The following is a 27,522-nucleotide window of genomic DNA, read 5'->3' as shown; positions in this document are numbered from 1 at the left end:
GGTTCGACGCTCCATTGCGGCGGTTGGTCGCCGGCGGTTGTGAATTAGAGGCCGATCGAACCTAGGTCGCTGCCATGAGGGCCCGTGGGGACGCGAGCGGACGCTCGGAGCGTCCGCGGAGACGCAAACCTGACGCATATTTGGGCCAGGTTTGCATCTCCGTGGATGGCCCGGTCACTTTGCGTCGCCCCGCTGGAACAGGTCCAGATGCATTTCCGGTCACGGCGGACGAAAACGGTCGCTCAGCGTCTATTCGCGTCGCGCCGCTGGAGATGCCCTTACGTGCTCGGAGGGCCACGTCCTGGCGTTTGGTTCCGGGAGACGTGGCTGGCTGGGTAGGTGTCCCCCGAGACCGGACGGAGCTGCCACCTCGCCACGAGACAGCGCCGCGTCACGCCAAACCCAACCCAAAGCTAGCTTTGCTGACTCGCGTCACCGCATGCCCGTCGCCGTCGCACCCGCTCAACCTACCGTCGCTAGCCGGGCCACGTCTCCGTGAACGCGTGGGCGTGGTGGGCCCGGGCGGTGCGCCATTCGCTGGGCCGTCCCTGTCGACTGTCAATGAGCGCGACGCGCGAGGTCCCTGCCCCCGCCGTTGGGTTTTACCACGGCGCAGCACGCGCAATGACCACGCCAGCCCAAGGAAAAGGGCAAAATCAGAGAGGAAGGGTGAGTTTGGTTGCTTCGCAAACAGGTTTCCCGCACGCGTGGAGACGAAATCGGAAATCGGCTTGTTTCCCTGCCTGCATGCTCCTACAGTTCCTCTGCACCGCATAAATTTTAAAGTAGGCTAAATGTTGGACACGTTCGATTCAGGTGTTGTCGCGCGTACAAGGTCTACCGAGCGCAACGTGTCCTCTCCTCTGCACAGCGTGGGAAACGGTTTTGATTTGAGTTGGATCCGTTGTAGAAGCGCATGGGTACGGTTTGGTTTGAGTTGGATTCCACTTTCACCAATTTGGAATCGTACTTTCTACGCATGTTACATCGTTGTGTGCTCCAATTTGAAAAAAAATATGAAATTTCTTCAGGGTTATCATATCCTTGTCATGCAAAGCATGATCGTAGCAATGCTACAGAAGATCTAGCCATTGCAGAGCTTCACCAAGCTGTGCAATGGCGCCATCATGCGCAACATTTCTATGCTCATGCTCTGCAACGTCATGGACATGAATTGCATTCGTTCTTTCGAGTGTGCTATAACTTGTATCTCCATATGTTGAATAGGTCGTCAAGTTGGAGTGCGGCACGGTGGGAAGGGGATTCCATCCTCTACTCGGGTACCAGGACAAGCTAGTGCTCAATCGGTGGATTAATGCGCTCAAGCCGGTGGTGCCGGGAGGATCGAGGCTGCTGCGCGGCAACCGCCAATGGTGGGGAAAAGGACGAAGCTCGGCCACCTGCCCAGGCCCCTCACCCCCGTCGTTGCTCCGTCCAACTGGAAGTGAACGACTTGCACATGATCGTCGTTCCATTGGTGTTCTACGACGGCTTGAGGGAGTGGATCAAAATCCCCTGCCGCATTGGCCATCTTAGCCTGTCGTTGGTGCGACGAGTGGGTGTAGGTCGAATATCACGGTGGGCAGGTGGTGCTGGGGAGGAACTGGCCGGCGGCCGTCTACAAGTATGACCTGGAGCTCGGCGATGTGCTGGAGTTCAAGATCAAGGCATTTAGCCTAAAGATGAATATCTACAAGTGCAAGAGCTTCAGCGCCAAGACCTACATCAGCCCTGACCACGTCTAGTTGGTGGCCTCGATGTTTATGTGTCCATATTTTCTGTCTATCTATGTTTGTAGAATTACTAAGGGCGAGACACAATGATGAACATCTGAAGTGGTTCATTTTGATCTAGGGCTCACTAGTAGGAAAAGCCTCATCAGTGGCGCACCAAAAATGGATTCTATGGCGCATGGGAGGTGCGCCACAGAAACTTCGCCACAAAAATAAGCTTTCTGTGGCGCACCAGCCCATGCGCCACGGAGTTAACGTATCTGTGGCGCACGTGCTCTTAGGTGCGCCACAGAAAAGAGTGCGCCACAGAATTGGTTTGCAGTGCGCCACAGAATTTGCTTGTATTATACACGATTTTGTGCTGCCTCATGTACACATGCAGTTTATAGACAGCAATATACAGATATACAGGTTATATACAGCAACATTCAGATATAATATAAATATCATGTACATTGCACAGATATAACATAGACATCATCATCACATTACTTAGATCCCGATCGAGATACATATATAGTGGCAAGTGTCAAATGTTTTGCATACAACTCTTAATTCATACAAAATTCACAATTTCGAGATACAAAGTAGTCTTCATCCTACAAAGTAGTCTTCATCCGGTTCCTCCTTTGCTCCCTCATCTCTACCCACCAGGCTCGTTTGCATCGGGATCCTTCATCCAGTTCCTACTATGATGAAAATGGAAGAAAGTGAGACCAACAAGTCCGATGCACAAGAGAAATGGAATAAATGCCTCATACATTGTTGGTCAACACAAATATTAACATTCAGAGACGGTGTAAGTGAGACCAGTCCGATGCACAAGAGATTGATATTTGTGCTATCTTACCAGGCTCACTTACGCCGCTCCCGAGTGTACGGTGACCAAACATTTTAATCATCGGCATTTTGAAAATCTTAAAGCAAATGGAATGACAAAATGGAATAAGTGCCTCATACATTGTTGGTCAACACAAATATTAACATTCAGGGATGGCGTAAGTGAGACCAAGTCCGATGCACAAGAGATTGATATTTGTGCTATCTTACCAGGCTCACTTACGCCACCCCCAAGTGTACGGTGACCAAACATTTTAATCATCGGCATTTTGAAAATCTCAAAGCAAATGGAATGACAAAATGGAATAAGTGCCTTATACATTGTTGGTCAACACAAATATTAACATTCAGGGATGGTGTAAGCGAGGCCAGGTAGGATGCACAAGAGATTGATATTTGTGCTATCTTACCAGGCTCACTTACGCCACCCCCGAGTGTACGGTGACCAAACATTTTAATCATCGGCATTTTGAAAATCTCAAAGCAAATGGAATGACAAAATGGAATAAGTGCCTCATACATTGTTGGTCAACACAAATACTATGGTCAGAAACCATAGTTGCAGTATACACCGCCATATACTTTGCAGAAGGGCCCCCTTTCCCCGGTCGGCGTTCCGTCAACGGGTGCTTGACGACACAACAACGCCGATCTGCATCTCCGGCGCAGAACCACGGCAGTCCCTCGCTGTCCAGTGAACGAGTCCTTGATGCAAAGACCGTGCCGGCCTGCCCAGCATTATGCCGGGCCGTGTTGCCGCGCTTCAAGCCGTGTGTCCCGCGCCCTGCACTGTTCGTCTTCTTGCCCGGTGAACCAATAGGCTGATCGTTGGAATAAGGAAACCGATGATGGCCGGTCGCAAGATTAAATTGCGATCGGCCATCATCGGCTTCCTTATTCCAACGATTAGTCTATTCGTTCACCGGGCAAAAAGGCGAAGAATGCAGGGCGCGTGATCGACACGGCCTGAAGCGCGACAACAGGGGTCGGCATGATGCTAGGGAGGCTGGCACCGTCTTGGCATTAAGGACTCATTCACATACTGGACGGCGAGAGAAGAAAAGTGGTGCTGCGCCGGAGAGGCATGTCGGCGTTGTTGTCTCGTCAAGGACTCGTTCACGGAACGGCGGCCAGGGAAAGGGGGGCTCGTCTACAAAGTATATTGCGGCGTATAGGTGACCAAACATTCTAATCATCGGCACTAAAATGGAAGAAAGTGTAGGATAACGTTGCATAGAAAACAAAAATTTTCCTACCGCGAACACGCAATCCAAGCCAAGATGCAATCTAGAAGACGGTAGCAACGAGGGGGTATCGAGTCTCACCCTTGAAGAGATTCCAAAGCCTACAAGATGAGGCTCTTGTTGCTGCGGTAGACGATCACTTGCCGCTTGCAAAAGCGCGTAGAAGATCTTGATCACGATCGGTTCCGGCGCCACGAACGGGCAGCACCTCCGTACTCGGTCACACGTTCGGTTGTTGATGAAGACGACGTCCACCTCCCCGTTCCAGCGGGCAGCGGAAGTAGTAGCTCCTCTTGAATCCGACAGCACGACGGCGTGGTGTCGGTGGCGGTGTAGAAGTCCGGCGGAGCTTCGCTAAGCTACGCGGGTAATATGGAGTGGAGGAGCAAAGCTAGGGTTTGGGAGGGGGTGGCCGGCCACTCAAGGGGGGCGGCCAGCTTATGGTCTTGGGGTGGCCGGCCCCCTCCCTTGGCCCCTCATTATATAGGTGGATCCCAAGTGTTGGTGTCCAAGTCTTCGAATAAGACCCGAAACCAAAACCTTCCATAGGAGGGGGCAAACCTAGCCCAACTAGGACTCCCACCCAAAGGTGGGATTCCCACCTCCCATGTGGGGTTTGGCCGGCCCCCTATGGTGGAGTCCACTTGGGACTCCACCCCCACTAGGGCTGGCCGGCCATGGAGGTGGAGTCCCTTGTGGACTCCACCTTCCTGGGTGGTTTCTTCCGGACTTTTCTAGAACCTTCTAGAACCTTCCATAGAACCTTCCGCGACATTTTAATTCACATAAAATGACATCCTATATATGAATCTTATTCTCCGGACCATTCCGAACTCCTCGTGATGTCCGGGATCTCATCCGGACTCAGAACAAATATTCGAACTCCATTCCATAATTCAAGTGCTACCATTTCAACATCCAACTTTAAGTGTGTCACCCTACGGTTCGAGAACTATGCGGACATGGTTGAGTACTCACTCCGACCAATAACCAATAGCGGGATCTGGAGATCCATAATGGCTCCCACATATTCAACGATGACTTTAGTGATCGAATGAACCATTCACATACATTACCAATTCCCTTTGTCTCGCGATATTTTACTTGTCCGAGGTTTGATCTTCGGTATCACTCTATACCTTGTTCAACCTCGTCTCCTGACAAGTACTCTTTACTCGTACCGTGGTATGTGGTCTCTTATGAACTCATTCATATGCTTGCAAGACATTAGACGACATTCCACCGAGAGGGCCCAGAGTATATCTATCCGTCATCGGGATGGACAAATCCCACTGTTGATCCATATGCCTCAACTCATACTTTCCGGATACTTAATCCCACCTGTATAGCCCCCCAGTTACGCCGTGGTGGTTGGTGTAATCAAAGTACCTTTCCGGTATAAGTGATTTACATGATCTCATGGTCATAAGGACTAGGTAACTATGTATCGAAAGCTTATAGCAAATAACTTAATGACGAGATCTTATGCTACGCTTAATTGGGTGTGTCCATTACATCATTCATACAATGACATAACCTTGTTATTAATAACATCCAATGTTCATGATTATGAAACTAATCATCCATTAATCAACAAGCTAGTTAAGAGGCATACTAGGGACTTCTTTGTTTGTCTACATATCACACATGTACTAATGTTTCGGTTAATACAATTATAGCATGATATATAAACATTTATCATAAACATAAAGATATAAATAATAACCACTTTATTATTGCCTCTAGGGCATATCTCCTTCAGTCTCCCACTTGCACTAGAGTCAATAATCTAGTTTACATTTGTAAAGATATAACACCTTGGCCTTCCGGTGCTTTATCATGTATTGCTCACGGGAGAGGTTTTTAGTCATCGGATCTGACACGCTCAGAAACGTATGTATTTTGTAATTCATTTGCGTCTCAACGCATCACTCATTTCCAAATGAGTTGGCATTATATATGTTTGATCTTCTGGTGGAACCTTAATTCCATTGTCTGAAATATGTCACTTATATTGTCACACACAATATAGCTTCAAAGTTCTGACTCTGTCGGAACTACACCAAGTTCTCAAAGAACCTCTTGACTTAACATCCTTTGTCATTGTCAAAACAATGACATACTCTGCCTTCTTTTGTAGAATCCGTCACAATATTTAGAACTCTTCTAAATCTAGCATAGACAACTTCTAGCTCATTGTGCTACCTTTTAAACAACACTTTGTCTAATTTGAGATTATATTTTATATGTGACAAAACCAATATCGGTGTAACACCTTACAGCGATTTGTTTGTCATTTCTTCATATAAAAATATATATATATATATCCTTAGTTCTTCTAAAGTACTCAAGGATATTCTTCTTTAATAGATCCAATGATCATCATATGAATCATTCTGGTATATGCTCATAACACTTTATAGCACATGATATCTGATTGTGTACATATTATTCGTGATCTATAATCACTCATGTGTTTTTACTCATTGAGTGTCAGATACACTCAAGTCTTGTTAAACCTTCACATGACAAGAACATTTTCTTAATATTTCTATATTGAACTTCTTCAATATCCATCATATGTACTTTGACTTAAACTTATTTATGTGTTTCAATCTATCTTCATAGATCTTGACACTAAATTTGTTTGATCCATATCCTTTCATTGAAGTTAATTCTCAATGAAACCTTTTTAATCAAGTATATAATTACATCATTTATAACCAACTATATGTCACCTACATAAAGTATTATAAATGTGTCTTAGCGCTCCCACTTAATTTCTTGCAAATGCAAGCCTCTTCATTGTTTCTGATGAAATCAAAAACTCTTTGACTATTTCATCTAGTGAAGATTCAAACTCCGCTATACTTACTTCATCAAATTGAAGTTTGTATACCTATCTAGTATTCCACGGATCAGCAAAACTCTTGGTTGTATCTTGTATACACCTTTTAATACACACTTCTGATAAGTAATGTATTTTGCCATCCTACTAACATATCTCATAAAGGAAATATGTAGTGATTACTAGAATAATCCATATAGACTTTAAGCATTGCTACGGAAGATCTAATCTTGTCGTAGTCAACTCTTTGAACTTTGTCGTAAACAACTTTTCGACAAGTTAAGCTTCTTCAAGGATATTTCATCCAAGTCCATCAATTTTATAGATCTATTTTCTTTCAAAAAGTATTCATCTATTTTGGATTTCATGGCGTATGGCCATTTTAACGGAGTCAGGGCCCATCATAACTTCTTTGTTTTGTAGTTGGTTTATCATTGATCAAAATCAATCCTTTGTCCACAAATCATTTATTTGATCACAAAGTAAACCATACCTACAAGGTTCAATATGTACTTCGATCTCCATGGCTAAAACATTTTGTAGTCATGAGAGCCATGATCGTCGTGGCCGCTTCCGAAACCAATTCCGATGCTGCGCTACTCTGATCATTATGCTCAGGTTCATAAACCTTATCAAATTATATTGTCCTCCCACTCAAATACTTCACTCGAAACAATTTTTTCGGAAATAAGAAACATTGACAAACACTTTTGTCTTTGTCTCGTGGGAAGAATTCCCAATTAAATCTCTGGGATAACCAACAAAGACATTCATCCGATTTTGGTTGACTATTAGGGTTTATACCCATGCCATAACTTGTATGGTGTCATTTCAACGGATCATGATGATGCTCTATTCAGTGTAAAAGCGGTAGTCACTAAAGCATCATCCACAAAAATATAATGGCATCAATATTTTATCTCATCATTGATCCAACAAAGTTTGGATATATCTCTTGGATACTTCATCATCACTATGATACTCCAAGAAACGTAAGTTGTAGAACAATTTCATAACTCTCTTAGATGTTCGCTAAAACTCGTAATTTAAATATTTCCACCATGATCCAATCATAGATATTTGATTTCTATTACGATGATTTCCACTTCATGCTGAAATTTATTTGAATCCTATTCAAATGTTTCAAACTTTTCCTTATTGAATATATCCACATATATACTCAATTCATTGTTTGAAAGTTTTCATGAAGTAGAAGAATCTTCCGCACACAACTATGCCCAGTGAACCACATATATCATTATGTATGTTTTCACTAAGTTAGTTGCCGTTCAACTCTTCGGCCTATGAACGGTATTTCAGTCATTACCTTTTAGAAAAAATTTTGCAAGTGCCAAACGATTCAACAAATCGAATGACTCCAAAAATCCATTTGCATGGAGTTCCTTCATGCGATCCTTTCTAACATGACCTAAATTGCGGTTCCACAAATAAGTGGAATTCAAATCATTTGCCTTATGGCATTTTTAGCGTCGATGTTATGTATGTGTGTTTCACCATTTAAGATTTATAATAACTTATCCATCATACATGGAGTAATGTCATAATTTGAACAACTCATTGTTTTCATTTGACCAGAGCAAAAATAACAATTTATTAAGCTCTTTATTATAAATTCTAAGGGCTAGATAGAATGCCAACGACGAACATAATAACACTTTATTTTTGTTCCAGGCGAACATTCTTATCATATTCCTTGTCAGTCACTTAGGCCATTGTATTCTTGAATTGCGTTGTTTTGTATGACACTTCATACCAACCAATATGGTATTAATACCCAAGAATTTCATTGTGTGACTTAACTAGGAATACAACCATAACATGTATATCATTTATATACACCTGAGCTAGACTTTCTAGTCTTTTCTTTTTGCCAAAATATCTTTTGCAGTTTCTCTTTTAGCTTTCCTCATTATTCAGAAAAACATTTCAACATCAATAACTTCTAGGTTTGTTGGTCAAATACCAATAACCTTGAGGTTCTTACTTTGAAGTTGATCATCATATGACAAGTGTTCTAGATTTCACATATTAGTAACTATGATGAACAATTTCACTCATAATTTTATCCATCAATTCATGACAACTTTTTGAGACCATGTCTGTACATGCTAGGCTCATAAAGTTTAACCTTAGTATTCGCATGTGCAAATCAGGCTTGCACCCATTGTAAGCACACGTAGAATCTATAACACCCGATCATCACGTGATGCTTCGAACGACGAGTCTTAGCAATGGTGCATACTAAGGATGATAACTTCATGGATATGCGAATATCATTAGTGCCCCAATAGCTGGAGGATTGTGACGTCTTGCGTCTTCAACCTTCATACATTCCCATAAAACTTATGAGTTTATGTAGTCTCACCAAATTATATTCTATCATCTTGCAATAAGGTCTTAGATATCACATATATCTCATACCTTGATTATTTCTGAAAACTAAATTTTCAGCTCCTTATTTTTCAAACATATTTGAACTTTCAAGTTTCATGGAGACAAGATAACTTTAGGTACTAATTGAAACCATAGCTCTTTGAATCAACAATGTGAGGTTTACTAAAAGTTTGCAATAGGACTTAATCAATTCTTGATTCTTTAACAATACGGTACCAATCCATAAAGTTTCTTGTCAGATTTTAACAAGATTTCTATCTCAATAACAAGACTAGCGCATAGTAGTAAACGGATGCCAATACTACAAAATTAATTCAAAATACTACTCAGACTATGTTTATGATAATTAGTACATGTTTTAATCTAATTACTAATGAACTCCCACTTAATACAACATCCCTCATAGTTGTTAAGTGGTACACGATCCAAATCCACTACACCAAAACCGATCATCACGTGAGATGATGTAGCTTCAATGGTGAACATCAACATGTTGATCATATCATCCATATGACTTGTGTTCAACCTTTCGGTTTCCGTTGTCCCGAGGCCATGTCTGTACATGCTAGGCTCGTCAAGCAAACCCAAGTATTCCGCGTGTGCAACATGGCTTACACCCGTTGTATGTCAAGTTTATCACACCCGATCATCACGAGATGCTTCAAAACGTCGAACAATGCAACGGTGCATACGAGGGAAGAACACTTTATTATCTTGATATTAATGTGAGGGATCATCTTATAATGCTACCGTCGCGATCTAAGCAAAATAAGATGCATAAAAGGATTAACATCACATGCAGTTCATATGTGATATGATATGGCCCTTTTGTCTTTGCGCCTTTGATCTTCATCTCCAAAGCACGGACATGATCTCCATCATCAACGGGCATGATCTCCATCATCGTCGGCGTAGCGTCAAGGTTCATGGCGCCGTCTTCATGGTTGTTCACCTCATGTAGCAACTATTACAACTTCTTTGAAATACTACTCAACATGAAAATTAAAGACAACCATAAGGCTCCTGCCGGTTGCCACAATACAATAATGATCATCTCATACATATTCATCATCACATTATGGCCATATCACATCACCAAACCCTGCAAAAACAAGTTAGACGCTCTCTAATTTGGTTTGCATATTTTACGTGGTTTAGGGTTTTCGTTATAGATCTAATCTACCTACGAACATGAACCACAACGTTGATACTAATGTTGTCAATAGAAGAGTAAATTGAATCTTTACTATAGTAGGAGAGACAGACACCCGCAAAGCCTCTTATGCAATACAAGTTGCATGTCGAACGAGGAACAAGTCTCATGAACGCGGTCATGTAAAGTTAGTCCGAGCCGCTTCATCCCACTATGCCATAAAGATGCAAAGTACTCAAACTAAAGATAACAAGAGCATCAACGCCCACAAACCATTGTGTTCTACTCGTGCAACCATCTATGCATAGACACGGCTCTGATACCACTGTAGGATAACGTTGCATAGAAAACAAAAATTTTCCTACCGCGAACACGCAATCCAAGCCAAGATGCAATCTAGAAGACGGTAGCAACGAGGGGGTATCGAGTCTCACCCTTGAAGAGATTCCAAAGCCTACAAGATGAGGCTCTTGTTGCTGCGGTAGACGATCACTTGCCGCTTGCAAAAGCGCGTAGAAGATCTTGATCACGATCGGTTCCGGCGCCACGAACGGGCAGCACCTCCGTACTCGGTCACACGTTCGGTTGTTGATGAAGACGACGTCCACCTCCCCGTTCCAGCGGGCAGCGGAAGTAGTAGCTCCTCTTGAATCCGACAGCACGACGGCGTGGTGTCGGTGGCGGTGTAGAAGTCCGGCGGAGCTTCGCTAAGCTACGCGGGTAATATGGAGTGGAGGAGCAAAGCTAGGGTTTGGGAGGGGGTGGCCGGCCACTCAAGGGGGGCGGCCAGCTTATGGTCTTGGGGTGGCCGGCCCCCTCCCTTGGCCCCTCATTATATAGGTGGATCCCAAGTGTTGGTGTCCAAGTCTTCGAATAAGACCCGAAACCAAAACCTTCCATAGGAGGGGGGAAACCTAGCCCAACTAGGACTCCCACCCAAAGGTGGGATTCCCACCTCCCATGTGGGGTTTGGCCGGCCCCCTATGGTGGAGTCCACTTGGGACTCCACCCCCACTAGGGCTGGCCGGCCATGGAGGTGGAGTCCCTTGTGGACTCCACCTTCCTGGGTGGTTTCTTCCGGACTTTTCTAGAACCTTCTAGAACCTTCCATAGAACCTTCCGCGACATTTTAATTCACATAAAATGACATCCTATATATGAATCTTATTCTCCGGACCATTCCGGAACTCCTCGTGATGTCCGGGATCTCATCCGGGACTCCGAACAAATATTCGAACTCCATTCCATAATTCAAGTGCTACCATTTCAACATCCAACTTTAAGTGTGTCACCCTACGGTTCGAGAACTATGCGGACATGGTTGAGTACTCACTCCGACCAATAACCAATAGCGGGATCTGGAGATCCATAATGGCTCCCACATATTCAACGATGACTTTAGTGATCGAATGAACCATTCACATACATTACCAATTCCCTTTGTCTCGCGATATTTTACTTGTCCGAGGTTTGATCTTCGGTATCACTCTATACCTTGTTCAACCTCGTCTCCTGACAAGTACTCTTTACTCGTACCGTGGTATGTGGTCTCTTATGAACTCATTCATATGCTTGCAAGACATTAGACGACATTCCACCGAGAGGGCCCAGAGTATATCTATCCGTCATCGGGATGGACAAATCCCACTGTTGATCCATATGCCTCAACTCATACTTTCCGGATACTTAATCCCACCTTTATAGCCACCCATTTACGCAGTGGTGTTTGGTGTAATCAAAGTACCTTTCCGGTATAAGTGATTTACATGATCTCATGGTCATAAGGACTAGGTAACTATGTATCGAAAGCTTATAGCAAATAACTTAATGACGAGATCTTATGCTACGCTTAATTGGGTGTGTCCATTACATCATTCATACAATGACATAACCTTGTTATTAATAACATCCAATGTTCATGATTATGAAACTAATCATCCATTAATCAACAAGCTAGTTAAGAGGCATACTAGGGACTTCTTTGTTTGTCTACATATCACACATGTACTAATGTTTCGGTTAATACAATTATAGCATGATATATAAACATTTATCATAAACATAAAGATATAAATAATAACCACTTTATTATTGCCTCTAGGGCATATCTCCTTCAGAAAGAGCCAAGTGGTATCTCAACTAGATATCATATGCCTCATACTTTGTTGGTCGAAACAAATATTAACATCCAGGGATGGAGTAAGTGAGGCCAGGTAGGATGCACAAGTTGATATTTGTGCCATCACACCAAGCCTCACTTGCTCCACCCCCGAGTGTACGAGTGATCGACCAACCATCTAATCATCGGCAAGTACAAAAACACCAACAAACCAGCAACCATGGTGGCATAAGTCAAGATGCTCAAACACACATAGCATGCATGGAGCAGATGCTCCAAAGGGATTATTCATCACTTGGTATATAGACCAAGTGATGCTGGCAAAAGAGAGGCCAATCAAGAACCAGTAAATCCAGTAAGTGATAGATATGCCTAAACAAGCAACAACACATAGCATATCCCAGCTAACCAGATGAGACAAGTCTTGGTAGCCAACTGAATCACCTAGCACCACCTAGCCTTTTAAAACCATCAGAAACAGTCCTTTTTCTTCAAAGGATACCACAGTGGCATTCATTTACATGATCCCCTACTGTGGATATCTCTATTTTCATCAAAGCCAACAAGAAATAGAAATTTATCATTACTCAGTTGAGTTCAAAACAAAGCTGGGGTACCATAAGGGATTATTCATCACTTGGTAATGCTGGCAAGAGAGAGGCCAAGCCTGAGCTAGTCAATCCAGTAGAGATGGATATGCATAAGTAAGCAAGAACACATAGCCTATCCAAGTTAACCAGATAAAACCAACCTTGACAGCCAACTTAATAACCTAGCATCACCGAGTCTTTTAAACCATCAGAAACTTCCCATTTTCTTCAAAGGATACCACAGTGGCATTAATTTACATGATCCCCTACTGTGGATATCTCTATTTTAGTATACCATCATAAGCATTCCATTTAAATCACACATTTTAGTATCTGTTCTTATCCAAGTTTTTGCCTCAGCCTTTGCATCATTGGCTGAGCCAAGACATCAAGCATCTGGCCAGGGAGCATTCTTAGGCCAACCAAGAGCAACTACAAATATGTATGTATACAAGCCCACCAGTAGCATAGTAGCATACCATAAGCTCACAAGAATCCATCAAGTAAATATGTACAGAGACATAGCAACAGCCATGTCAAACACAAGCACATAGGGTGGAATAACAATGTTTGGTCATCATTTAATCATAGACCAAGTGAAGCCTGGTCCAAATGGCAAGGACCAGGAATTTGACCAAATCAAGTCACCATGGTTATGCCAACCAATTGAATAGTAGCATCTTCCAAATGGAACTAGGAAGGAAACCATCCCAGATGATTTACCAAGCCAGCAGTTCATGACTGCAAAGGCCAATTCAACCACCAAACCATCCAAACCACCAAGCCTACACACTTATCATTACCCAACAGGATTCAAAATGAAGCTAGGGTCCCCAACAATAGTTGGCATCCATCTAGCTTAAGTAAATACAGTAATAGAATCATTACTGCAAAGTAGTTCATCTCAATTATCTACATTAACAAGATAAAGTTTCACAGATAAATGAATTAGTCAACTACTAGGCAACAGGGATGCTTGGCAAGCATCATGCATCCATTCATATGCTTTTCAAAGCATAAGCAACCACCAGTACATGGTGAGAAGCTATACAAATCAAGCAACAACACAGTATATCAAGCAACATGCATAGATAGAGAAAGCAGTAAGTAATTATCAACCAATTGGTGATCAAATGATCACCAGAGCTTGCAAACACAAGCCATAGGGGCAGCGGAGGAGGAATTAAGAGGGAGAGGAGGGGAGGGGAGAGAGAGCACCGATGACAGGGGTGGAGGACGAGGTTGAAGATGACGGCAGGGGTGGAGGAGGAGGAGGCGGTGGCTCCTCCACCTTGCCGCGACGGCGGCCCCTCCTCGCGGCGGCCCCTCCTCGCCGTAGGGGCAGCTTGTGCTGCAGGTGGCGGGGATGGGAGGACCGCGGCGGCATGCGCCCCTCGCGGAGGAAGGCGGCGGCGACGGCGATGGCGACGACCATGGAGGATCCAGGCGACCACGGAGGAAGGCGGCGGCGGCGGATCCAGGCGACCACGGAGGAGAGGGGAGAGGGGAGAGGGGAGGGGCTCGGGAGAGGGGAGAGGTGAACAGGCGGGGGAGGGCACGGGCGAGATGATATAAGTCCCTTAATTCTGTGGCGCACCCGAGCAGGTGCGCCACAGAATCAACTACTTCTGTGGCGCACCGAAGCCCGTGCGCCACAGAAAGAGTTATTTCTGTGGCGCAGCACGACATGTGCGCCACAGAAATACCTACAGTAATAATTAGTGGTGGCAGGATATGGGCCCCACATAGTTTATGTGGCGCACTACCGAAGCGTGCGCCACAAAATTAAGCTATTTCTGTGGCGCACCCAGAATGGTGCGCCACAAAATAATATTCTGTGGCGCATTTTTAGTGGTGCCCAACAGAAATAAGCTCCGCCTATAAGGGTTTTCCTACTAGTGGCTATACCCTAATAGCTCCAAGGGCTTTCGAAGCCTCATGTAGTTTTTGATCAGGGGTGTTTGTCTGAATTCCTGATTTATGGAAATTGTATATGAAACCTGCTTAGAGCATTTCTAACAGAGCCCGTAAACTTGCAAACTGTAAAAATCGAGTTCAGGCCACTGAACTCGCGTTTACGGGTTGAAAAAGTACCGGTGCAGATCAGAGCTCCTAAAATAAAACTGTAAAAAAAGAATATTCCTTAATATGCCATATTTTTTTCCTGGCCCAATCTTTCTTCTTCCTCATGTGTGCACGCTCGACCCGCTCCAGCCACCAGCCCCGTGTCGCCTCTCCCGATCTCTCCCCGCCCCACGATGCCTCGGCCCCGTCCCCGTCCCGCTCGCCCCGTCCCGCCCGCCGCCGCCCCGCCCCGCCGCCGCCCCGGCTCACCACGCCCGCCCCGCCTAGCACCGCCCCATCCCGCCCGAGCCGCCCCGGCCCGGCCCCGCCCCACCCCGCCGGTGACGTCTCGCGTCGCCCACCCCGTCCCGCCACGAGACGCCCCGCGCCGCCCCACCCCGCCCCGGCGACGCCCCGCGACGAGCCGCCGCGCGCCGGCCCATCCTCGCCTCGCCCGCCCCACGCAGACCCGGCCTTGCCTCGCCCCGCCTCGCGCTGGCCCGTCCTGCGCCGCCCTTGCCCGCGCTGGCTCGCCCCACGCCGCCGAACACTGCTGGACTTTGGTTTCAGTCTCGACCCGTAAATTTTTTTCCGGTTTCGTCCCGTTTACAGTAACTGATCTGCGCCGATTTTCGAACTGAACCCGTAAACTGACGGTTATTTTTCGTTTTTGGGCCTTTTACGGGCTCTGTTAGAGATGCTCTTACTAATATGATGGTCATTGCGATGTGTTATGTGTGATAATAGCAGTTAGAGGGTAACATCACCAAGTTTGAAGTGGCGATCATAAGCCAGTTATATATAGCACATAACATAACATCATTTTTGCCTCTAGCTACCAGATTTGTAAAGGTACGGTCTATCACGCACCGGTCAAAACTGCACCGAAACACAATATTGGAAACCGAACTATGTGCGTAGACAGATGCAGCAGTTGTCGGACCAAATAAGAGAAGCAAGAAATACCCATGCAAGAAACCAAACAAACCCCAAACCAACGTTGTGAACACGTCGGCATTGTTGATTTTATATGCGCTGTGTGCTACGTGGCAGTCCAAGTAGACTGCAAATTGCAAATTCTTCTGAAACATTACCAAGATCCGTCGACAATGGCAGCTAAACGTCCCATCTCTTCCATATTCAGATCTGCTGAACCTCGTGCTTAAGCTGACGCATATTCATATGTTTAAGTTTGATAGTACATCTGCTACGAGCTTGGTGATCTCGGTAACCAAACTTGCTGCAAAATCACGAGGCCACGAGCGAGAGTGATTACCGCTCGCCCTGCCCTGCCTTGCCGCTTTCGGCGGTCTACCCTACAACCATAAACGGGCTGTTTCACTGTTTGTTCAGAGCGCTAGCAAAGGTCGAATGATGATCACGAGTTCACGACACGGGACTGGGGAAGGGGAACCCTACCTCTTTCGGCGGGTTTACCTTTAACCAAAAACGGGCGGTTCACTGTTCAAAACGTAGGAGCACACTACTACTACACTCCAGTAAGTAGATTGATGTTCACCACAAGGGCAGCCTGGGAACCCGGGATGCGGCGTGTCAAGGACAGGGAGCGCCCAATTGTTTAGCGCTTCTCGGTCTACTGGCCGAAATGCCCCTGCTCCGATCTCTTCTTCTTGTTGGTGCTAGACACTTTACCTTGGCCCGATGGGCGATGGCGGACCACTACGTCTACTGTAATCGTCGTGGAGATAAGGATCGTATATTCCGTGCGTCACGTGAGAACGAGATGCACGGGGAGGTAACTTTCTGCCAAACTGGCGTAGCACTAGTAGGTCCGTTCGGCGGTGTGTACGCTCCGTATAGGACGGCCAGACGGGACGTGCACTTGTGTAGTAATTCTTTTAGCTGCGCACCGAACATGTGTCTATGGAAATTCTGTTCAGTGGACGTGGCTCGTCTGCGAAGCCAGCTGTTCGGTAAGTATAGCTACGTACAAGCCTAGTTAGGTAGGTAGCCAGGTAGGCATCTTCATGTTCGCAAAAAAAAAAAAAAGGGTAGGCATCTTCATAAGCTCGACCACTCTCTAGGAAAAATCTGCTATGCAGCTCGGGCTACAAGTAGGTTTATTTTTTAAAAATATTCAAGAAAATATCTTAAAGTTTCAGAAAATGGTTTTGCTAGTTCTAAACTGAGATTTATCTTAGAGCTCAAAAGAACCTGCAACTGTTGAATCACGCCGCAAGCGGGCAGGTCGGCGGGGGCACACCGGCGCCGAAGAAGAAAGAAGCGTCGACCCTACTGAGCAATAAGTTAGGACTTAGTCTACTGAGCCCTAGAGAGACCCTTCAGAAAATGCTGAAAAATGTTGACGATGATGCATTCTAGTACCAACTTGCAAAAACTCAACTCAAAACACCTTACCCCCGCTCACTCCCCTACTGGAGAAAATCAGACAATTTTTTGAAGGTTTGAAATTTTGCACTGCTCACTACATTTGGTTTCCACTTTTGTTTGCCATGTGCATGCTAGAATACAGGTTACCTCGACATAAAAAAATTGCAAGTTCATAGAATACATCATAACCTGCGTCTAGGATTTTTTTTAGGAATATTTTTTTTAACTTTAAAATGCTATCTTCAGTTTTTTCGGAAAAAAAACTCATGTAGCTCGGTCTACAACACGTCGGAAACTAGTCCGAGCTCGCAATCTTTGCTTCAGCAAATCAACGTCTAACGACTCGTGTTTTTCACCATTGTTGAGAAGCTGAGTTGACGGCAACACTTGATTTGTCGATCCTTGAGCTTGGTTTTCTCGCCGTTCTTCAGGTATGTCGAGACCACTTCCTTGTCGAGTCGCTGACGTTGATTGTTATCCACGATTACGTTGGGGGCCAAGTGAAAGAACATTTCATGATCTCTGAGTTTTGCGTGTTTGTTAACAACACCGGTGACAATTTAACCGTGTGCTAAGTGGTTTACAGTTTAGGAAAAGATATCACAGAAAAATCTCGACTCACTCAAAAAGGAAGAAAAGAAGGAGGAATCTGGAATCTGGCCCAGGCCGGCACTGCCGGCAACACCTGGCCAGACTCGCTGGTGTGTGCACCCGGCATCGCCGGCGATTCCAGGCCGGTGCTGCGGTGAGTGCACCCAAGATCGCCGGCGTTTCTGGCCCGGCATCGCCGGCCTGCCTGTTGGCTGCTGGTTCGAATATGTGGCCGGCACCGCCGGCGTCTCAAGGCCGGCACTGCCGGCGATTCATCTCCAACGGGCGAAAAAGGCTGGGGGTATAAATACCCCCTTCACCTACCTTGGAAGGTTGCTCAAACCCTCAGACCTTCATCCTCCATTGCTGAGCCACCAAGAACACCAAAATCGCCAGATCTCCTCCCTCAACCACCCAAATCACTTGTGCTTTGGAGAATCGAAGGAGAAGACCCCGATCTACATCCTCACCGAAGCGTTCTTCATTTCCCCCTCTCTTGTTTGAGGGATCTCATGCTAGTGTTCCTATTTGGTTCCCTAGTTGATTTGTGTTGATGTATTGTTGTTGATTGTTGTGTTGTAACAGATTTGGGAGCCTCCAATTTGGTTGTGGATGTGTGCCCCAAGAACCTTGTAAAGGCCCGGTTTCCGCCTCGAGGAAATCCCTTAGTGGAAGTGGGCTAGGCCTTCGTGGCGTTGCTCACCGGAGATCTGAGTGAAGCCTTCGTGGCTGTTGGTTTGGCTTTCGTAGCAACCACACTCCTCCAAACGTAGACGTACCTTCCTGCAAAGGAAGGGAACTACGGGAATCATCTCCGTGTCATCGCGTGCTCCACTCTCGGTTACCTCTATCCTATTCTATCTCTATATTGCTTAGATATATCTTGCTTAGTTGTTAGCCTTGTCATATAGGTAAATGCACTTAGTTGCATATCTAGAGAATTTACCTTTTGTGTCAAGCCTAAATTGAAAAAGAACTAAAAATTGGTTAGCACCTATTCAACCCCCCCCCCCTCTAGGTGCGGCATACGATCCTTTCAATTGGTATCAGAGCCTCGGCTCTTATTTCGGGCTTAACCGCCTAAGAGTATGCCGGACGAGGAACCATCGGAAGGGGAGACTAGGCCGGTCACCATGGATGACATCAACTCGTTGAAGTCATACATGGATGCTCAAACGGAAAGCATGAGAAAAATGATTTCCGAGCTTTTGACCCCTCCCCGTCCCGTGGCTCCCACCATAGAGGTTAATATCACGGATGCGGTTGTAGAGGGTGATACTTCGGTATTACCCTCCGCCACCGCACCCATGAATGGTGATAACTTAAACACTATCAAACCCCCCATTGCATCTCCCAAGGGAACTAGTGGAAGTGAGAGCTACAATCGAGTACCTCCACCTTTCCAATCACCCGATATACCGGTTCCCCATCCTCATATAAACATCCGGGGCGACCCACCTAAATTTTCCGTTAATGATTACGATACTTGGCAATTTGAGTTTAGCTCTCATGTTCGCAGTGCCTCCAATGAACTTTGGAGAATCATCGAGGAAGGCTTCAATCCTTACAACCCCAAGAAGTTGACTAGAAGAGAAGCGGTTGATAGTCAACTCAACAACACCGCCTTGCACATGATTCAAACCGCCGTGGGGACAAAGGAGTTGACTCGTGTTCGGCATTTCACCACCGCCAAGGATGCTTGGGATGCTTTGGCCGCGAGTTGCATTGGAAGCGAGAGCACAAGAAGGAACAAGTATAATGCTCTTCGGAATAAAGCCGAAGGATTCATGAGGCTTCCGGATGAAGATCATGAAGACATGTATGGAAGACTTCTCACCGTTGCCGACGCCTTCCGGATTGTTGGTGCCTCTCACATTAATGACTCTTGGATCAAGGAGAAGTACATTGAGTGCATGATGCCGTTCGAGCCTATTGATGTCAAGACTCTTGTCGGAAGAGAATGCTATGCCTCTCTCACCTCTCAACAAGCCGTGCACGAGATGCAAGCTCTCAAGGTGCTTGAGCAAAACTCTCATGATTCCCGCAATCGTGCCATTGGGATGACAAAAGGGTCCAACCTTGCCTTGGTGGTCAACCCCGTACAAGAAGTGATTCCTCAAGAATCTTATAGGGCATCTTGGAGCATGACCTACCCGGAAGACTTGGAACACCACTACCATGACCACATGGCATTCCATGCAAACACCTTTTGGATTGATCCTTCCAAGGCCAAGGAGGACAACATCAAGAGAAACAACTCAAGGGGTCCCTCAAGCTCGGGCCCAAGAACAAGATCTTGCTACAATTGCAATGACAAGCGCCATTTCATCGCCGAATGTCCCTATGAGAATAGGGAGACTCATGGTGGAAGGCTCATCCCCAAGGACAAGAGCAAAGACTCAAAGGGCAAATATTGAAAGCCCCTCAACAAGAAATTCTACAACAAGAACAAGAAGGGCAAGAGGCCCTCAAGGATTGTGCTAGTGGCTAATGAAGAATACTCTTCCGATGAGATTGCAAGTGCTAGTGATGATGATGAAGAGGAAAGCTCAAGAGAAGTGGCCGCCATTGTCACCACCAACATTCCCTCTTCCTCTCTCTTTGATTCACCCAATGAGAACCCTCAACGCAAGAATGCACATTGCTTCATGGCAAGGTCCACCTTGGACACATCTATTGTGCTATCAACTCAAGAAGAGTACACCTCCGGAGATGAAGATGTTGATGATGAAGAAGATGCAACCTCAAATGGATTGGTTGCCCTTGCCTCCCTCGCTACTAACTCTTCATCAACAAGTGAATCTCCCAATGAGGTCATTCATGTGGAGGAAGAAAGTTGCCTCATGGCTAAATCTTCCGAGGTATCATCTCCTAACCCCTCTATGCCTAACATTGCTAATGATCTAGGGGTTGATCCCGCTAGTCTAAAAGTGAAACAAGAGATGCTAGAGTTTGATGAGTTCATTAGTAGCCTTCAAGGTAACACTAAGAAGCATGTTTCAAGTCTCATGGTTCGTATGGCTCAACTAAATGCTACTCTTGAGCAAAAGTGCCAAATAGAGAGAGAAGACTCTCTAGAAATACATGCTCTTAAAAATGCTCTTGAGGAATGTCAAGAAACTATAGCATCTCTTGAAGAGAAGCTAGAAAGTCTTGAAGAACCTCAAGATAAACTTAACAAGCTCACTAAAGCTAGAGATCTTGCTAGAGCTAAGACTAAAGTGCTTATAAAGGAAAAGGCCAAATTTGGTGTTGATCATGAGAAACTTGTGAAGGATCTAGATGAACTAGACAAGGCTCACAAGCCTTGAAGAGTGAATACTCTCTCCTCTCCGAGTCTCATGAGCAACTTCAAATTAGGCTTGCTTCATATGACATACCTAGTACCTCTACTCCCTCATGTGATCATGCAAATATAATTGAGGAAAATGCTAGGTTGAAAGATGAACTTGCTAGGACCTCCTCTCCCCAAAGTAAACTTTCCTTGGATGATCTTTTGAGTAAGCAAAGGTCAAACAATGGGAAGGAGGGACTTGGTTATAATACCAAGGCTAAAAAGGCAAACAAGAAAAAGACCAAGCCCGCACATGAAAAAGCTAATGGTGAAACCCGAAAGGGCAATACCATTAATGATGATGGTGCGGGAATAGATAACCCTCACTATGTTCTCTTTAAAGATTATTATGGTGATGTCTATGCTAAATATGTTGGTCCATATGATGGTTATGTTGCTTGGTCTATTTGGGTTCCAAAGACCCTTGTTGCTAACAAAAGAGGACCCATTGAAAAATGGGTACCTAAATCCAAGAATTGATCTCATGTAGGACTATGCCACGAGGTTCAAAATGGGTACTTGATAGTGGATGTACAAGTCATATGACCGGCGGCAAGAACCTCGTCAAGGAGTTGAGGCCCAACATAAATCATATCACCGTCTCCTTTGGCGATAATTCTACATCCGAGGTATTGGGTTTTGGCAAGGTTGTGGTTGCACACAACATTACTCTTGTGGATGTCATGCTTGTCAAAACCCTTGGTTACAATTTGCTTTCCGTTTCCGCCCTTGGCAAGATGGGTTTCGCCGTCTTTATTGATAAAGATATTGTGGTCCTCTTGTGGAGCAAGACTCTAAAAGTCGCATTCGTTGGGTATCGCGAACACAACTTGTATGTGGTGGACTTTTCGGGGACCACCACGACAAGTGCGATGTGCCTATTCGGAAAGGCGGACGTGGGTTGGTTGTGGCATCGCCGCCTAGCCCATGTCAACATGAGAACTTTGCAAAGTCTTCACAAGGGGAACCATATTGTGGGACTAATGGAAAATGTGTCTTTTGCCAAAGATCGTGTTTGTAGGGCTTGTGTTGAAGGCAAAATGCATGACTCTCCGCATCCAAGCAAGACCATTATCTCTTCCAAGAGGATCTTGGAGCTCCTTCATGTGGATCTCTTTGGTCCCGTTACTCATGCAAGTCTTGGTGCGAAGAAACATTGCTTGGTGATTGTCGATGACTACTCAAGATACACTTGGGTCTTCTTTCTCAAGACGAAAGATGAGACTCAACAAATATTCATTGACTTTGCTACCGAGGTGCAACGCCAACACAACCTCCTCATTATGGCAATAAAAAGTGACAACGGCTCCGAGTTCAAGAACTACACACTCAATGATTTTCTTAGTGATGAGGGGATTCGTCATCAATATTCCGCTGCTTACACCCCTCAACAAAATGGTGTTGCGGAGAGGAAGAACCGGACTCTTATGGATATGGCAAGGTCTATGATGGCGGAGTATAAATCCCGCTATAACTTTTGGGCCGAAGCCATCTCCACCGCTTGTCACTCCTCCAACCGGCTCTATCTCCGCAAGGGCTTGAACAAGACTCCATATGAAATACTCACCGGGAACAAGCCTAATATCTCATACTTCAAGGTGTTCGGGTGTAAGTGTTTCTACAAAATCAAAGGAGTTCGTTTATCTAAATTCGCTCCTAAAGCTTTGGAGGGTATATTTGTTGGTTACGGTGCCGAGTCTCACACTTATAGAATCTTTGATATAGCCTCCGGGATTATCATTGAATCTTGTAGTGTGAGATTCGAAGAAAATGATGGCTCCCAAGTGGGGCAAGTTGATGTTTGTGCAGGTGATGAAATACCTCAAGATGCCATAGTAAGAATGGGTGTGGGATTTTTCCGCCCCATTGAGGGACACGGTGTGGCGTCTCGGGAAGGACTATGCTCTACCACGGTGGAGCCCTCATCTTCTCAACATCAACAAACCCCATCAAGTGAAGCAAATGATGCACCAACCCAAGAACAAGAACAAAACCCTCCCTCTAGTGTGCAAGATCAAGGACAAGATCAAGGGCAAGATCAAGGACAAGATCAAGGACAAGTTCAAAGTCAAGATCAACCAAGAATTCATGATGGTTCCGACGAGTATCCATTTGATATTTGCTCCGCACCAAATGATGGCCAAGATCAAGCACATGATGTTGAGCACTCACAAGAAATTGTGGTTGCTCAAGTTGAAGGTCAAGACGGGACCCAAATGATCAAGTTGATCAAGTGACACCTCCAAGGCCAAGAAGAACCAAGGAGGAGATCGAGGCCCGTCGTCTAGCAAGAAGAGAAAGGCAACTTGAGCGTCTTGAACACACACATGACAAGGTTCTTGGTGATGTAAGGGCAAAGGTTTCCACAAGAAGGCAATTGGCTAATTTTAGCAACCATCATGCTTATATCTCCTTAGTGGAACCCAAGAAAGTATTTGAAGCCCTTGAAGATTCGGATTGGATGGAAGCTATGCACGAAGAACTCAACAACTTCAAGCGCAACAAAGTGTGGACCTTAGTGGAGAAGCCAAAGGAGTGCCGCAATGTTATTGGCACTAAATGGATATTCAAGAACAAGCAAGATGAGTTTGGCAATGTTGTGAGGAACAAGGCAAGATTGGTGGCTCAAGGGTTCTCTCAAGTTGAGGGAATTGACTTTGGAGAAACCTATGCTCCCGTGGCTCGCCTTGAGTCCATCCGTATCCTTCTTGCTTATGCATCGCATCATAACTTTAAGTTACAACAAATGGATGTGAAAAGTGCATTTCTTAATGGTCCTTTGCATGAAGAGGTTTATGTTAAGCAACCCCCGGGGTTCGAGGATCTCAACTTCCCTAACCATGTCTACAAGCTCGATAAAGCTCTTTATGGTCTCAAACAAGCTCCTAGAGCTTGGTATGAGCACCTTAAGGAATTATTGGTAGACCGTGGGTTTGATGTTGGGCTAATCGATCCCACTCTTTTTACTAAGAGGGTCAATGGGGAGCTTTTCGTTTGCCAATTGTATGTTGATGATATTATCTTTGGCTCTACTAACAAAGCTTTCAATGATGAATTCTCAAAGCTTATGACCGATAGGTTTGAGATGTCTATGATGGGAGAGATGAAGTTCTTCCTTGGTTTTGAGATCAAGCAATTGAGAGGAGGAACCTTCATCAACCAAGCAAAATATCTCCAAGACATGCTCAAGAGGTTCAAGATGACCGAGATGAAAGGTGTTGCCACTCCTATGGTTACCAAATGTCATCTTGCACTTGATCCCAATGGTAAAGAGGTGGATCAAAAGGTATATCGCTCCATGATTGGATCCTTGCTTTACCTTTGTGCATCTAGACCGGACATAGTGTTGAGTGTTGGTGTGTGTGCAAGGTATCAAGCTTCTCCTAAGGAGAGCCACATGATAGCTCTCAAGAGAATCTTTCGATATTTGGTTGATACCCCAAGATATGGTATTTGGTACCCCAAAGGCTCAAGTTTTATTCTCAATGGGTACACCGATGCGGATTGGGCGGGAGACAAGGATGATAGGAAATCAACCTCTGGGGCTTGCCAATTTCTTGGTAGGTCCTTGGTGTGTTGGTCATCTAAGAAGCAAAATTGTATATCTCTCTCCACCGCCGAAGCCGAATATGTTGCCGCCGCAAGTGGATGCACTCAATTGTTATGGATGAGGCAAACTTTAAAGGAATACGGTGTCATTTGTGACAAAGTGCCTCTATTATGTGACAATGAAAGTGCTATCAAGATTGCCTATAATCCGGTGCAACATTCAAGAACGAAGCATATTGAGATCCGGAATCATTTCATTAGGGATCATGTTGCCCGTGGTGATATTGAGCTCATCTATGTTCCTACCAAAGATCAACTTGCCGATATATTCACGAAGCCTCTTGATGAAGCAAGGTTCACTTATTTGAGAAATGAGCTAAATATCATTGATTCAAGGAGTATAGCTTGACCATCTTGCAAACACACCTTCGTCTCAAAACTTTATTTGGTTTAGATGTGGGCATGGAAATAGGGGGAGTGCGGTTTAAATTATTGAGCTATCCCTCCCCCCATAATGCCAACATTAAAGATTTCATTCTCGTTATATCATGTGTTGATATGTGAGCTTAAATGATGAGTATTGGTTTGGACCCAAGATATATCTTCGCGGTGCCATACCATAACACTCATATATGGTGGCCTAGGCCACCGCACTCTTCTTCATGAAGAGTTGGAGTTATTTGGATCTTCATTGGATCTTATTTGACATATCTCTTGTTCTTATGGGAAATCACTCATGTTTGGTCTTCATTTGCATTCGTTTTGCAAATATGAGTGATATCGTACCATCAACGCAGTGCTCTTTCTATCCTAAGCCCCATCTTTCCTAAAAGAAACTATTTCTATTTCCACATGCTAAAACGTTGCAATCTTTCGAGGGTTTTTGGGCTGTGTAGTGCTTCGGCGGCACCGCAGTGCCTCCACTCCAAGATCGCCGGTGGCACCGGCACTGCCGGCCTCGGCTGGGCGGCACTGCCGCTGGGGGCGGGACTTAAGTGGAGGGCCCGCAAGGGAAGTTAGGGCAACTGCCTTTCTTCCCCATCGTGCGACCCCCTTCCTCTCTCTCCCATTCCCAACTCCAGCCGTCGCCGCCGTCGCCTCCCTACCCTCCGGCCGCCGTCCCGCGATCTCCTTCCTCCTCTGGTCGGTGGATCCGGGCTGGGCTCCCTCCCCTCCATGGCTTCCTCCTCCGGTTAGTCTCCCTCCTCTCTCTCCCTCTCTAGATTGGGTAGACCTCTCTAGAAGAAAGATGGGTGGACGATTCTCTCCGTAGTTTTTGCCATAGAGGTGGATAACCTTGTGCATGGTGCTGTGAAGGTTTGAGGAACAATGGTTGAGTCTAGAGCAGATCTGCGGTTTTTCGGTTGGCCAAGACTTTGCCGCCCCCCTCCCCACCCGGCTTGCCCCGATCGGGCGGCTCTTGCCGCCCCTGTCTCACCCAAACCTTGCCGGTCGGGCGCAGCTTGCCGCCGTACCACCCCGGCACTGCCGGTGAAGCTGAGCCCAGATCTCCTTTAGCCTTTTCCTGTTGCATCTTAAACATATCATTCATCATGCTTTGTTTATCAAGATTGCTCTGTTTAGTGTACCTTATCCTATGCTTCTTCCATCCATTGCTATCACAGGTGCAGGTGGTGACCCTCATCACTTCAACTCAGGAAAACGGACTTTACCGAGTGACTTTGAAGCTGAAATCCTACCTGTGAAGAAGTCGTCTCGTCGGGAGAAGAACATGGCTCCGGCTGAACCTCGAGCTAATCTCATCAAGAGGTTGAGAGGCATGCCTGTTGGGAAGTGGCCCGATCATGAGTATGCTCGACTGCGTCAGACCAACATCTACACCACTCCCAAGGCCACCAATTGCTCTGAGCTGTTCTGGACTAAGTATCAAGAGAAGATTTTTGATGATCTCTATGCTCATGCCACCTACAAAGTCGCTCCTATGCATCACATCAACTTTACTCACATGGATAAACATGCCCAATACTTTGCAGAAGCTCGAGAGATTTGTGAGCAGTTTGGTCTCTTTCCTCTTATGAAGTTCCAGCAACCTTACAGTGTGGATGTGATTGGGCAATTCTTTGCCACAGTTTATGTTGACAATGATGATGCCAAGACTATGACTTGGATGATAGAGGGTCGCTTGCTACATGGCACTTGGGACCAATTTGCAGCTTGCCTTGGTTATCCTGTGCTCCCTGTCAATGCAGATGGATATTTTAGAGCTCACAACACTCCCAAGCCCATTGAGAAGGCTCTCCTTGCTGATCTTTATCTTGAAGGAGAAGTGGTATATGGATCTCAGAAATTTCTTCGCCCGGTGTATGACATCCTCCTCCGCATTTATCGAGAGGTCCTTAATCCCAAGGTTGGTTGCGTTGATCAGATCTATGGATACCTTGGGAACTTGTTATATCTCTCTCATCAGCACCGTGACTCTGGGTTTCAGCTTGATGTGATGGACTTTCTGTGGAATGAGTTTTGGGCATGCATTATTGCTCGCAAGGCTCCTGTTTTTGCTCCTTACTTCATGCGCTTCATATGCTCACGTTGGGACAATGCTGGATATGGCATACTCTCTGATGAGGTAGGTGTATTGGCACCTCACAAGGCTAAGGATCTCAAGGTCAAGACTCACGACAACCCTCCTCGTCTTCCCAATGATGAGGATTCTGCTGAAGAAGACTCTG

Source organism: Lolium perenne, chromosome 4 (assembly GCF_019359855.2).
Source record: "Lolium perenne isolate Kyuss_39 chromosome 4, Kyuss_2.0, whole genome shotgun sequence".
Classification (NCBI taxonomy): domain Eukaryota; kingdom Viridiplantae; phylum Streptophyta; class Magnoliopsida; order Poales; family Poaceae; genus Lolium; species Lolium perenne.
Note: the sequence above shows the minus strand (reverse complement) of the source record.